Below are 16,173 nucleotides of genomic sequence, written 5' to 3' on the forward strand. Positions count from 1 at the left end.
AAATCCAAGTTATATAAATTAATTTTAAAAGACTCTCCTTTTGCATTGAAGAAGATTGCTTGTATACAGTCAGATGGCATAAATGTCTTTATTCCACTTCAAAAATCACAATTACTCATCTTATTTTCCGTTTTCAGTTGTCCTTTTTCTTCTCCCTTCTATCTTGTTCTTGTATTTAAGGGTTTGTTTCATAGAACTCAACATATTTTCTAATTTTAAAACATTCATTTTTCTCATCTTCATTTTACATAATAAATACATGCACAATAATTGCCTCTTCTCTGAGCTCTGATTAAGTACTGCAGCAGAGAAAGCTTTATTTTTTTCTTTTCTGACTGGCGTTCCAGTTTCTCATCAAATTTAGCTTTAGGAACATATAAAACTTGCCCTATGCAATTACGTAATCAATCAATTACCCGAAACAATCCTAATGAACTGAATTCTTGCATGGGTCGACAGTTCCTCTCTCTGTTTTGAAGCATGAATGCACACTCATACAAAGCTAATGCCTGCTCCCCTTTTCTTCCCTGTGGCCAGTGCCATTCTACTCTTACAAGTGATTTTGCCCTTTTCTGGGACTAGATAACATAAAAAGTGTGTAATACAAACCCATGTCCTTGAAAAGACGCCAGGAATCTGACAGGAGGTGTTTTTAGTTTTAGTAACTTGGTTAGGGAAGCTGAAGAAAAATGTTTTTCTCAGTGGAAGAAGGCTGTTCTGCTACTTTCTAGAGGCAAAAAAAAATATGTTTTATGCTATGTGCTCTTTATTTAACTAATTTTAGATATTTTGAAACAGTTGAAAATCTCTTTAAGGGTCAAAATTAAATCTAAATATTTTGAGTGAGTTTATTCAACTCTTGTTTTTATCCTGAATGTCAATTTGCAGAGAACTCACCCTATACTTTTCGGGGTTTTTTATGGTATTTCAGCAATTCAGAGTATGGTTAAGTTTGGAGAAGCCATAACAGTTTTTGGTACCCTGATGGTATAAGTTAAGACCTATTTTGCAAAATTCTGGACCACTAGATACGACACACAGGAAAAACTATTTTCTCTTCTTGATAGCATATGTGCTTCCTACTGATCTCATTACAAACCTTGCTCCCTTTTAATGGGGTAGTAAGTATGAATGTAAGTAGTAATGGGGTAGTAAGAAATATTTTTTCTCCCTTAGAGAATTTGACATTTTTCTTTTAGACTGCACACTATATAATGAAAAAATAATAGAAAGGTACAAAACATTGTTAAATAGTCCTTTCCAGCTCCCTGGTGCCAGTTTATTTAGGGGGAAGACCATAGAAAACATCACCAAAACTGGATCATTCCCAGGGGTCCAAGATAGACCCTGCTGATACTGCCTGTACATGCTGTTGTTTCACAGGGCTGGCATTCTCCACAGCAGGGAGATGGAAGATGTCACCAGTGCAAAGGCTGAGCAGTACTCACTGCACATTTTGCTGGCCACCCGCTCACTCTAACAGCTATCATCCACCAAGGCAGCAAGAAGTCTAACATGGGGATGCTCTAATGCAGGATGACTGATGACAGCAATTTCAGTGCCAGCCAAGAACAGGCACTTTGCTTTTAGTGGTCTCCACGAGGAGGGCAAAGAACTCATTTGAAATTTTCATCTATGCTTGTTCTCTTTTTTTCCTCCAAAAATATAACAATTACTGAAAAATTATTCAGAGGAACCTAACATTCTGGTTCCTAAAGAGTGCACTGGTTTGAATCTGGCATGACAAGGGAATGACACCTCTATGGCAGGGCAATACATAATAACCATCACTGTCTCTAATAACTACTACTTATATGCAGTCATTTTCAGACTTCCAACAAAACATATGTGATGAATACAGCAGGATTTTACTCCTCCTCAACTTGCCCGTAATAAATGCATTGCCTGAGTTAATCATATTCTTGTTAGGCAATGAAAAAAAAACAGTAGCTGTCAGTGAGCAAAGACCCTGGTGTGCCAGAAACCATGCCACCTGGGCATGCTGAAGCACCCAGAGCTATCTATGGCATGTGGAGTGTGAGATAGAATAGAGAAACCTGCCTGGCAATTTTCATGTTTCAAGTCAATGTCTGATCCAATAAAATGTTTTTGGGACTCCTGAGCTGGGAGAAGGGGAGGGCATCAAGCACTATGAAGATAACAGAAGAACAACATCTTCTCTGATTTTTCTGCACTGTCAGAAACCACTAGGGCACACTGGGTCTGCATGTCATGCACCAGCCACATTGAAAGTCAAGCTGAATGTCAATAATTCTGTCCTATTTCCATAGTGACAAGAAGTCAATAGTTGTCCATGGTGGTTTTGCCTGGGATAGAGTTAATTTTCTTCATTCTAGTATGGAATTCTATTGTGTTGGATCTCTGATGGAAACAGGTTTGAGAACACAGGTTTTTGTTGTTACTGATCAGGGCTTACACAGAGCCAAGGCCTTTGTTGCTCCACACCCATCTCACCACTGAGGAGGCTGGAGGTGTGCAAGGAGCTGGGAGGAAATACAGCCAGGACAACTGACTCAGTTGACCCAAGGGATATCCCACAACACATGGTGTTATACTCCATATATAAAGCTGGGAGCAGAAGGAAGGAGGGGACATTCAAAGTGATGATATTTGTCTTCCCAAGTAACAGTTGTGCATGGGGGAGTCCTGCTTTCCTGGACGCCTAAACACCTGCCTGTAGATGAAAAGTGGCAAATTAATTCCTTGTTCTGCTCTGTGCAACTTTTGCTTTATCTGTTAAACTGCGTTTATTTCAACTTACGTGTTTTCTCAATTTTACTATACAGAATTATCCAACAAAGTAGTTTAAGTGAGTGAGGGTAGGGTGCTTATCTGCTGGCTAGGGTTAAATATGGCCCATCTCTATGTAAATGGTGTCTGGGTGAAAAAGTTGGTAAAAATAGCATGGTGTAACCATAGCATAGCATGTAGCATAACACAGCATTGTGTGGTGAGTTGACCTCACCTGCATGACAGGTGTCTACCAAGCCCCTCTATCGCTCCTCCTGAGTTGGACAGAGAATAGAAAATTAGATGGAAAGCAACTTGTTTTCAGCTAAGTCGAAATGAGAGAGTTTACTAAAGCAAAAGCTGTAAGTTGTGCATGCACAAAGAAAAAAATATTTTGTTCTATACTTCCCATCAGGAAGAAACCTCTGGCCACTTCCCAGGCATCAGGGCTTCAACCACAGAGTGGTTACTCTGGAAGGCAAACACTGCAAGTAACGAATCCCTCCCTTTCTCCTCCTTTTCTTAGTTTCTGTATCTAAGCCGATGTCATCCGGTATGGAACATGCCTTTAGTCAAATGTGGTCAGCTGACCTGGTTTTGTCACCTCCCACGATCTTGCCTGCTCCCAGCCTACTGATGTGATGCAGGATGATAGAAACCTTCTGCAGTGCTGACATTGCACCAGAATTACCCAAAATAATGGTGTGTTATCAACACCTTTCCAGTTACCAATGCAGAGCACAGCACTGGGAGGGCTGCTATGGGAGATTGAACTGCACCTCAGCCAGACCCAATGTGCATTGCCATTTATATACTCCAATTTCTGCCTCTCCTTGTAGACCAGGATTATCAAAGAGTCATAAAATTGGTTTGGAAGGGACCTTTAAAGCCTGTGTAGCTCCAATTCCTCTTGCCATGCCAGGGACAACTTTCATTAGACAAGCTTGCTTAGAATCCCAACCAGCCTGGCCTTGAATACTCTCAAGGATGAGGCCTCCACAACTTTTCTGGTCAAGCTGTTCTAGAGCCTCACCACCATCACACTAAGGAATTTCTTCCTGATATCTAATCTAAACCTGCCCTCTTTCAGTTTGAATCTGTTCTCCCTTGTGCCATCACTGCATGCCCCTGTAAAAAAGTGCTTTTCATCTTTCTTGGTAGCTGCCTTCAAATACTGAAGGCCAGAATTAGATAAACTGGGAGCCTTGTCTTCTCCAGGCTGAACAATCCCAATTGTCTCAGTCTTTCCTCATAGAAGAAGAGCTCCATCCCTTTAATCATCTTGGCCTCCTCTGGATTTACACTAACAGGTCCATGTCCTCCCTGTGCTGAGGACTGAGGACCCCAGAGCTGGATGCAGGATTCCAGGCGGGCTCTGACCAGAGCAGAGCAGATGGGCAGAATCCACTCCCTCCCCTGCTGCCCACACTGCTTTGGATGCAGCCCAGGACATGTTTGGCCTTCATGGCTGGGTCTTGTCCAGCTTCTTGTCATCCAGCACTGCACCAAGGCTGCTCTCAATTTGCTCGTCTCCAGCCTGTGATAATAACAGGGATTGCCCCATACAATGCCTTGGATCTGGTCTTGTGAACCTCCTTAATAAAGATATTAAATAACACTGCTTCCAACACAGATACCTGAGGGTCACTACTTGTCACTGATGCCCACCAGGACTGTTGGCCAATACCCTGTGGATGTGACCATCCAGTCACTTTCTTATCCATCTAACAGTCCAGATAAGTGACATCTGTAAACCTTCTCATGTCCACTGGTATAGTCGCTACAACACAGAAAGTCACTAGTGTTCCTGTCTGACACTAGCTTGGTCAGGCAGGACTTGCCCTTGGTGAAGCCATGCTGGTTGTCCCAAATCACTTCCCTGTCCTCCATGTGCCTTAGCACAGCTTCCAGCAGGATCTGTTCCATGATCTTCCCAGGCATGGAGGTGATGCTCACAGGTCAGTAGTTCCCAGAAATAACTTTTCTACCCGTTGTAAAGATGGGTACAATGTTACTCCTGTTACAGGGATTTTACTTGACTGCCACAACTTTTTAAAAGTCATGGAGACCGGTTTGGCAACCATAGCAGCCAATTCCCTCAGGACTCTGGGATTCATCTCATCAGGTCCCATGACGAACTAATGTACATTCAGTTTCCTCAGGTCATGAACCTCATATTTCCATACAGTGGGAAGGACTTTGCTTCCCTTTTTATCCTGCTATCCATCCACTCCAGGGTGTGTGAAGCGAGACTGGCACTGAAGACAGAAGCATAAAAGTTATTAAGTGCCTCAGCCTTCTCATTTGTTGTCACCAGTTTGCTAACACTGGATGCCCCAAGACAGTACAAAGCATAAAGCCAAAATGTATTTTTTCTGTTATCCCTTAAGAAAACTCTCAAAATAGCACGTGCAAAAAGTTTTTCAAGACAGGAGACCTTTAAAATATTTATATCTATAAATGCTGTTTGAACATTTAGTTTTATCAAACATGCTATAGTGTAATCAATATTAAAATACTGATGATAAGAATGTCTCATGTCGGCTTCCATAATTTCATTTTCAATTCCCATAATTACCAGGTAATGTAATTAGAGGTAAGATACCATGACATTAATTGAAAAGAAATCAAATTATGTTTAACATTTATTTATTATAATCACAATATACTTCACTTTCCAAAGAAGCCAAAGTAATTGTTGGCAAGGCTGGAAATAATTTATACCCTCAATCCAATAAAGTATGTGAAGCTTGAAATCAAATGTCAAAGCTGAATTTTGCTCCACAATATGCATCTCCAAATGATAATTTCTCAAAGGGATTATTAATGTTTAAACATCTCTAGAAATAGTGCTTCCCAATTTACTCTTTAATATGCAAACTAACTTATCATCCTGCTGATATTTCCTAAGAAAGTACACAGAACATATCTGGCAAGACTTCAGACTGGTAACACTCAGCTAGGAAACTATAACAGCTCAATGCCCCTATAGAACCCAGCAGTTCTGCTTAGTTGTAAGGCATTCCTGCAAAATAATTAAAGTCTTACTGCTTATTTAAATAAGATGGAACCCCCATAATTAAGAAGTTCAAGAGCTGAAGTATATGCTCCATGAGGTTTTTGCTGTTCATTTACAATTTTTGGGAGTCATCTTGCAAACCCATCCTACTAAAAATACTGTTGACTGCTGTGATGAAAATCAATTTCAATTTTCTTGTACTGTTATAGGGATTAATCCTTGTATCAGGTTGTGACAGTAAAAAACAGAGAGGGCACAAGGAAAAATGGTATTTTTAAACAAAAACAGGGGAGGCCATGGAAATCTACTTTCAAAAAAATAAAGTGACTTTTTAAAAAGCTTGTATGGGGAAACTAATGAAGAATTGCATCTGCAATATTTATTTTAAACTTTTATTTTAAACTGTTTTGGAGAAGTCAACTGCCTCACTATTCTTCCCCTAGATATTTTTGTCTCTTCTTTTTTTTTACTCTGTTAATAGATTATGTTTGGAAATAAAGAGGAGAAGTACAAGATCATCTGAGATTTTTAAGAACAAAAGCTCTAAAAGATGATACAACAATGGAGTAAGTATGGTATCTTCCACCACTAAGCCACCTTGCTAGTGTTTAGACAAATATTTATGACAGCTGAAAAATCACATTTCTTTCTTTTTTCCTCTGGTGGCACCTGGAATGACAGCAGGTAACAGAGGAAAGTCCAACACATGGATTTTGAGTCTTCTTCTGGAAGAATATGAGGATCAGGGAACATGGGTCTCTAGTGTATGAAAGACAGCAGGAGCTTCTGTGAAGTTTAGTCTCAATATGCAACACCAAATTCCCATGAAAGTAGGCCAAAGATAAAGTCCTTGTGTGTCAGCCTATTCTGAACCATTCTGGAAAAGAAAGCAGCCTAAAGAAGTTTAGGGAAGACTCTGAAGTTCTTCTAAGTCACAGTAGCAGCTTTGATCTGGCCTGCAATTTCTAACATCCTCTTCTATATCCAAATCCACTTTCTTCATAAGGACTTAGAGAAACATGTTTGCAAAGATGATCTGTGGTGATTTTTCAGAAAGTACTAGAATAATTCATTTCCTGGAGACACTGAAGATGCCAGAATGTTATTCAGACTGTTAAGCCAGTAACTCTTTTTCCAAATATGCTATATTTCCTGATATTCCCATCCATGGGAAACTACTTATTTCTTCCCTTCATCATTCTCCTTCAGGGGAAGCTTGGGTGCATCTTGGGATGCAGTTATACAATATGGTGTAACTGCCATTGTCTAAAAATGGCCTGTGGTAACAGAGCTGCCAAATGCATGGCTCCATAGAGATGTATGACAATTGGAAAGATGCCACATACAAATCTCAAAGACATTCACTGCTCTTCTAAAATGATGTGCTTATAAACCCATTATAGAAAACCATCAGGGTTCTGATGATGATTTAGACTGTTGTCCAACTTAAAGAAAAAAAGTCAATGCAATCTGTTCAGAAAACAATAGCATCAAAAATGAAGCCCTGTGTACTTGCCTCACTCACAAGGAAAATGTCTTTACCTGGTAACAAACAGGAAGATTTAAACCTTCAGGGATATTAAAATATTTTTCTGAACAGCTGAGCTGCAGAGATGATCTCAGGACACAGCTGCTAGTCCTGACATAGTAGCTGCATTGCAGCTTTGGCTTACCTCAAAAGCGTCTCCCACTGAGATAAATGATGCAGACTGATGCCAACAATACCATGGAGTATTGCCAACCACAACTAAAACCCACAGGCCAAAGGCAGTATGTGTCACACACTGACAGTCACTCGCTACCTTCTGTAACAACCTTCCCCGTTTCCATTTTGTTTACCTTTGATGCTTTATCCTCTTCACTGCAGATAATATAGCTGTGCTACAAGAATTTTATTATCACTTTTCCTTAGAATGCCAACATGTAATCTGGCAACATAAAAATGCTTGTGTAAAAGAACACATGTCCTTCCACTTTCCATTCTCCATTTTTAGGGAGTCAGCTATAAAGAAATGGCAGAATTCTAGCTATATCATTGCACCAGAGAGTTAGAAATGTGAGAATGAACCCTCTCAAGTGGCAGGTAATTTTTTTTTTCCAGAAACCCTGAATTCAGAATAGTTGACTTTTTGCAGATTCTTACTAAATTTTAAGAAAAAAAATAATTAGCTTCACTTGACATTTTTTGTGCTTGGTTTTTGTGCTAGCATTAAGTATAGAACATCTGATGTACTTCAACCACAGCCCAAAGTAGGCATTTCAGTCTTCTGCAGACTAAATTTATTTAAAATCTCAGGCAGGAGCCTTATGAATATAAAAAAAGCTACATGTAAAAAAACATATAATTACTATGATCTTATGGTCAGTGTAAGCATGAGAGGGATCATTCATTAATGCTCCAGTAAATCTGAGTTGAGAGCTGTGCTCTTCAACTGGCTGCTGATTACACCTAATTAGACAAAGCACTAAACTGCAAATCCACTGATGAATGAGCACACCGAGAAAGAGAATTTTAGCTTCTGAGATGCCATTTGCCACTGCATGCCTACACCTTTGTACCAGTTCCTATCCCAAATAACTGCCTGTGACATGGCACCTAAACTAAACATTTTCTTTTCCGAAGCCTGAGGCTTCCCTAAATTATTTTGCTAGACTGGAAAGCTTCTGTAAACTATGAAGTATGTGAGATTGCAGGTAGGTGAAGTGCACACTTTTCATTGAATAAGCTATTTTTCCTCACATTGGGTAACAAGACCCGCTTTCAGTTTTCCTCTGCTGATTTGGTAAAACATATGGTACAAGACAGCAAGAAAATACTCTTCCTTTTAGAAGACCTGTTCTACAGCATATCCACTGAGAAAAAAGAAGAAACTTCAGGATCACATTCTATGTCACTGGCCATCAGTGAAGGCATCTTTTCCTCTGTGGGCTCTAAGAAAAAGTTAATTCTTGTTTCCCTGTAAGTAAAAATTCAATGATCTGCTGGAAGTCATAATGGGGAGAAATGACACCATTCTACAGTATTTGCCTGAATCAAGTTTAGAGCTCCACAAACGGATTTAACATCCCATACAGATGGTGAGAAATGGAAAATAAAGCCCAAAAGAAAACCTTCATGGGCCATAGCAGTAACTATTGAAAGCAAGCATTCTGGAAACAAGATGTGGAGATGGAAGAAAGCACTCAAGGACTTGCAGATGTCCTGCAAAGAGGTTACTTAATAAGACAATAGAATCTTCCAATGATGGGATAGGGTAAAATCTGCATTTGAGGGTGGGAGGATGGAGAAATTGCAAGAAGCTTGAACAAAATTTCTACCAGAGACAATGACTGGAGAAAGAGGCAGGATCTACATACAAGAAATGCAGAATAACAATTCCAGTCCTAATAAAATGTTGGGAAAAGCCATGGAATTAAAGACCTAGGAGGAGTAAAGACAAGCCCTGGGGACAGAGCAGGTAACATGGCCAAAACAGAAAGGCCATGAAGGCACTATGCTTGCTATGAAGATAAGGACTGTTGGCACATCATCCTGACTTGGAAGAAGTCATTCAGTTCTCATTTCTTGTGTGAGATGTAGCATTACAGATGTATGTGGTTGAGACAGCTTGGTTAAAATAGCTCTGAAAAACACTAGGCAGCAGTTGCTAGCCTAAATTTCTAGAAGAGATAGGACAATAGAAGAGAGAGCATGAATGAAGAATGCCTGCCTGGCAACAATAACCCTCTTGAAGTCTACTCAAAAAGAAGTAAGCACAATACTAAAGCAGGTAAGAGGGGTAAACATGGAAATGAAGGCAAACAGCAATAACCATGGCAAGCATTAGCGACCAAATTGGATGAAAGAAGGAAAGGAAGCACCAGAAATGTTGGGATTGGTATGTCACAGGCATCACTCATAAGAAAAGAGAAAAAAAAAAGTTAAAATGGTGAGAAACAAAACAAGTCAAGCTCAAACACAAACAAAAGGATTAACTTAGGAGTGCATATAAAAAAAGTGAAAGTGGGACTTCCCTAAAATATGTAAGCCAGCAAAGCAGTCTGCTGCCTCTTCTAGGTTTGCCATGAAGAAGGCAGTTGTCAGTACTGTGCAATGTACAAAAAAGTAAACAGAAATGAACAATGGTGGAGAAGTTAACAGAGAAATCTTCTTTCCAGTCTATTTGCAGACAATCCGGCAACTTGAGTGGCTGTAAGTCATTACGGTGGCATTAATGTCAATGGGACTCCCCCTTTGTGTCATTTAATGAACAGAACAGGGACTTCTTGGGAATGCAGTCACAGATAGCTAGGAGGAAGGCATCCTAAAAGATCATTTTTTACAAATAATTGAGAAAATCTACAGGTTTAAAAATGTAGAAAACCATTCCCCATTAAAAAAAAAAAAAAAAAAAAAAGGAGAACTGAAAGTGATATACCAGCTCTAAATTTAGTTTGGATAGAATTTTATTAATCGCCATGAACTCCCAGAGTGGAACTTTGAAGGTCCTTTTAACTCAATATATTCTGTGATAATACAAAAAAGAATCCTATGCAGAGTTTTTTTAAAGAAATGTTGCATGGAAACTACTGTGATGTTACTTATGCTGTCTCCAATAAGATGACTTTCTTGTCCATGAAATTTTCTCAGGTAATTCAGGTCTTGCACTTTAGAGCTTCACATTACTGAAGCACTGGTGACTGAGAACAGACACTCCAACAAAAATATTAACCAAATTTACTAAAGAGATAAATAGCTTGAGAGCTGAGAAGGAGGAATATGTCAAGAGCCAAGTGAAAGAATGTAAATCAAACACCCACCTGCTTGAAAACTTACTTTGACATGGTTTGCTGAAACTGGGTCTAGTTGTTCACTGTGTAAATAGAGATGAAAAAATATTGTAACTTTAATTAGAGTTTTGGACAGATAAACTATAAATATCCCAAAAGACATTTATGTCAGGAAGGTTCCTGGTATCATATAACTCCCACTGAAGTCATGGCATCATTACTTATTATTTTTATTAACTCTGAAAAAATCCATTACTTTCTTTAGGTTAAGGGGACAGATTGGCAATTCTAATTGAATGAAGAAGTCTAGGGCTTTGATATGCAGCCCAGAAAACTGTGTAGCTCCACAAACTGTGGAGATGGCTTGAATCACATGATGAGAGACTGATTTTGGGAGGAACAACTTGGAAGCCATGCTTATGCTTTTCGTCTTGAAAATTTAATACTGCCAGTGCAAACATTGCAATGCAAAAATCAAAGCATATGTATGAAAATATTGCAGTAGATTTATACAGAAGATTGTTTGTTTTAATTGCAAAATTAAATACTTGTAGAAAGAAAGTCAAATGGCACATTCTTATTTTAACACAGAGGAAAGGAATTAATATTAAAAATGCCTAATAAAAATTCTATGACAAAGTACTCCCTTTGAAATTTCACACAGCTTTCTAAATACCCTTTCTACAACCATAAAATATTTTTTTTTGAGGTTACAAAAGAGTAAATGCCTATATGCTAAGTATTTCTTAAATGAAGAGAACTAATATGCCAAAAATAATTTCAAAGAGAATTTCTGCTTGCATGCTGAGTCTATTTCAAATGTAGCAACTTTATTTCCACTTTTCCATAATGTGTTTCTCTACAACCTAAGTAAATAAACATGCTGATAGTTAACAAGTCAATTTTATGCAATTTACTGCAAATTATAGCACTTTTTTGTGGAACTTTTTGTATGCAAAATCAAAAAAGAAAAGGGCCCAAAATATGCACACTTTTTCCTTTTTTCCCCCATTTTTAGGATATCTTAATTTTACTGGAATTCAATGTCTCTTGTTATAAGAAAAATACTGCACTTAAAAAAAGAACTAGGAATCACGAACTAACAATAAACCAATAATGTAGATACTAGGTTATAGAAATGAAAAATAATGCAAAGTAAATTCTCACTGTGATTCCTGGCACAACCGCTTATTACAGAGGTGATTGTAAGGTACTTCCATTATAATTTTATTTTTTTCTTTACTCATATAGCTTTCCAGAAGGAACTTTTCTACTTGCTGCTGAACATATTTTTTTTTCAGCCTTTTTTCAGAGAAAGGATGTATAAAATCGTTCCTAAAAATAAGTGTATTTTTAGCATTCAACATGTTTCAATAAATCCAAATTATCATCAAATGTCAATGGGTGATTCCACAAGACAAAAAACTACATCTACCACTTTTTGCTCATGATTACATCTGAAGCCAGGGGGCTGTGCTGTTCAGTTAAGGAAGATTCTGACACCCTTCCTAACTCATTGAAACACCATGCCACCCCTGATCCCACCAGGATTTTGAGCTTGTTGTTAAATTACTTTTGTACCCCTCACGATAAAGAATGATTACTAAGTCAGTATTTTTCCTGGTGAAACCAAATGCACCAAGGCTGCCTTTCCCTTGCCAAACATGGTGTGGCTTTCAGTCAGCCTTGTTGTACAGATCAGACCCTGGTGGTTTTGATGATCTCCCTTGTACCAGATCTTCACACAAGCCTTGACAATCACTCCAAAGTTTGTTCCAAATCAAACATCAGATTCTGATGGAATCTCTTCAGTTTGGAAAGCATACAGGAACTTTGGGGGATGGACAACACAGGATGGACTTTTAAGAGAGGAGCAGGAGTTTTGTTTCATACAGAAGACCCAGAAATCCTGCATTCTATTCTCATTCACATGTAGGGAACTAGGATAATAAGTAGAGTATTTTCAACCCTGGGTTTTTCCAGTTATGTTGACATTGCAATAATACTTGAACTTGCTTGGAAAAGGAGAACCACATACCTTTCCCATCAGTAAATAAGAGGAGAATTGTGCAATGAAGCTACAAATTATTAGAAATTCAAATAATTAAATGCTGAAATATTATTGAATAATTTAAATTAAGGCAAAATAAAAAGTTATGCAATGATTAAATTGATGTGTATCTTAAAACTTCAAAATCACAGAAGACTGAAATAGTACAGCTCTAGTTCATCAGGAACATTAGCCAAAAAAAAATCAATTTTGTGAATGTATGTATGTAAATAAAATTAGCCATTTCAAAAAATTCAGCAGAGAGGCTGTAGCTGACTGTCCTACCTGTTAATAAATTTAGACTAGATAAGAAAAAAAGGCATTACTACATTCTCCTATGAAATGAACTTGCAATCTGATGGTCATAAGGGAGATAAGTTTGTTAATTGGCAATACACTAGTTAATTTGTGGGTAAAAATCCTCATTCTGAAATACTGTCTAATCTGTCGTATGATTGCTTCATAAGCAATCATAGGACAGATCTGACAATATTTTTGTAGATTTTATATAAAGAGACAATATATTCTAACCCAGAACATCTGCTAATTACTCAGTCTATCAATAAAGATATTTTCTCTCTATCAAAATTCTATGTAGTGCTTTTTGTAATAAAAGGACTTGGGAATAAGGAAAACTCACAAACACAACTCTTGAACATAGAAGAGTCTGGCCCAAATTGACACAGGGCCAGACTCTTAGATTATCTGAAAAAAAATTGCTCTCTAATTTGTAGTGACCTGTAGTACCACAGGTTTTTCCCATACAATAACAGATCTTTGGTCAGCAACTAAGTCATTATGTTTTTTTACATCACATGGAATTAATGGATATAGTAGTAAATAACCCTCACTTAGATGAGACAGTAAGGAATCAATTGTTGTTTCTTTTCTGTAAAGAAATAAAACAATTAATAATCAAAAATGTTATTAAGAGTAAGTAGGCTACACAAAACATTTTCAGTGTATTTGAAAAAAAGTGCTTGACTTCTTTTTGGTTTGATAACCCCTATTTCCCTGTATAAATGTCTTACATGATATATTTCTTAAAACATAACTGGGCATTTCTCCCAACACTTTCTATTTTTCATCATATTTCTTTAACCTTTTTTTTCTTGTTTTTTCCTCTGAAAATCAGCTAAATGATATGATGAACAGACTTAGAGAAATCATGGCCTAATTGTGTAAATCAGACTTTTAGTGCCATTGGAAACTGACAGAGATTTCTGAAGGACTCATTACCGGTATACTATTCTTTGTCTTGGTTATAACCAACTACATCTACAACTAGTTTGGTGATGGTTAGTTCTTAAGTTAGAAAGCAGAGTTGCAGAGCTATCTTCTGCATACTGGAAACTGAACTGTAAAAAAAGTTATCAGCAGAAAACAACTCCCTATGTTTGCTTGTAGTTTACAAAATTGTGTGTCTTCATGCAGAGAAGGCACAGTCTTTTTTACAAAAATTCTAATCTTGAGATGAAAAATATGAAGACTTTGAATCTCTGCATATTTTCTAAACGTCTGAAAGGACAAAAATCCACATATTTTACATATGTTTCCATAGAAGACTTCTGTGTATGTATCCCTTCTTGCATAAAGTCCAGTTTTAAAATGCTGAAAAATCATCTGCATTTGGGAGTCGCAGTATTGCAAAAAAAGGTCAGACAATCTATTACTCTGTTTAGATGCAAATATCCTTCTACCTGTAAAATTACAAAGGTGCACTGTTTTCATTGACCTTCATTGCCACCTTCCTTGCTTTCATGTGCATGAACAGGAAGCAGATATCCTAGCCTCATGGGAGCCCATTTCTGCTCTCTGCCTCTTAGCAAGAGAATAGATGGAATTTCCTGCTGAAACTCTTTAATTCTCCAAAAAAAGGAAACTGAATGCACTGCAGTCAGTCCAAGGAAATAAAACAATACTATCCAAAACCAGCAATGAAGAAGGAAGGATGATTTCCCATTTGTGCTCCAGCAATTGTGTGAGTCCTCTCTGTAATATATACAATTATCTTCAGGGTGGTGAAACTTTTTGGACATTTTTGAAATAGTTTCTTAGCCCCTCACTTTTGCACCCAGAAAGAAGGATGGCTGAAGAACTAAACTAGGAAATAGATACATAGAGAACTAGAGTACATATCCTAGTGCATATTCTAGTTCTGAATAACAGAAAATTATATGGGTGGTTTTAGCTGCATTGACCTCAGAACATTGGTATGTGTTGCGTTATGTGTTTTGTAGACTCCATGGTAAAACCAGAACCTGAAGCACCTGCGGATGCTCACAAAATCTGAGACCATAAGAAAACTTCACCCTGAGAAATGGAGGTGACCACAAAGATAAGATATGCCCATAATTGTCTATTGGACGTGAGATTTGGGGATTGCAGTTTGAGACTGAAGTGACTGAAATGCACCTAGGTTTTTCCTTCACGCATTGGACTTAGGAGAAATGTTTTGGCTTTTAACCGTGAAAGAGACAGTGAAGAGATGGCAAAGACAAAGCTAATACTTGTTTGGTCATATAACATTCTTGTTATATGACCAAAACCCCCAGTTTTTCCCCTTTCTGTTTTCTTCTAAAATAATAAAATAGTATAAGTATTATCCTTTGGAGCACATTAATTCTTCTGTGGGATTTTGCACTGCAGGAAGCATACTTTAGAATGCATCAACAAAGAACTATGAACTCATTCAAGACCATTACTCTCTACTTAATTACTTTTTTCCTCTGGCATTTCAGAGGCTCCATAAACCTAAGGGCAAAAAAAAGTTTCATTAGAAATGTTATAAAAAGTTAAATTGCACAGACAAAAGCATATTAAAGAAAGTCCTTTACAACCAGTAAAGTTCAGCTAAGGCAATACTACTGGCAAAATCTGCTCAAAGGATACCTTGTACCGACTACAACTGCATACAAAAATGGAGGTCAATTCCATCTTCCCTTTACATTAAGAAGCTGGACTCTATGGGATCTTCTGACCCAGTGTCTGTCATTTGCTGAGACACATACCTCTAATATACCTCTTTTCATGAGGATCAAGTTTCTCCTTAAAAGTAGTGAGGATTTTTTGTCTGCATTATCCAAATGAAAGGCCTATTAGAGTTACAGAGACAGTGCTGCAAAGTCCACTTGCCACATGCAACGTGCCAGAGTCATGAAAATCAAAGTTTAAGACTCTCAAGTCTCCTGTGAATATCCTTCATGGACATCAGAACAAATGTGTTACCTTGTGCTGGTCCTGTAATTCAAGGGGGATTCCTATTGTTGCTGCTTACCTGATAAATTTGTACTTAAACCCTGCCACATGGCTGCCTGTTTGTCCCCTCCTTGCATGCTTGCTGGGCAGTCTTTTGTCATCTGGTAACATCTCAGTAAGCCTGAAGCAGTTTGAGTCAACCAAGAGACAGAAAAATAAGAAATCGAGCAGCAATCACTAACTTTTTCCTACGCTGTGCTTGAAAAGTCATCAAAAGTTGTGTGATACTGGATATTCAATTTTGGAGCCTTGTGCACTACCACTGTCAGATCCTCTGCTTAACAGAAAGGCTACTTGGCAAAGCTTTTCCTATTTCATAAGAAAA

The sequence above is a fragment of the Serinus canaria genome, chromosome Z (assembly GCF_022539315.1).
Source record: "Serinus canaria isolate serCan28SL12 chromosome Z, serCan2020, whole genome shotgun sequence".
Lineage (NCBI taxonomy): Eukaryota > Metazoa > Chordata > Aves > Passeriformes > Fringillidae > Serinus > Serinus canaria.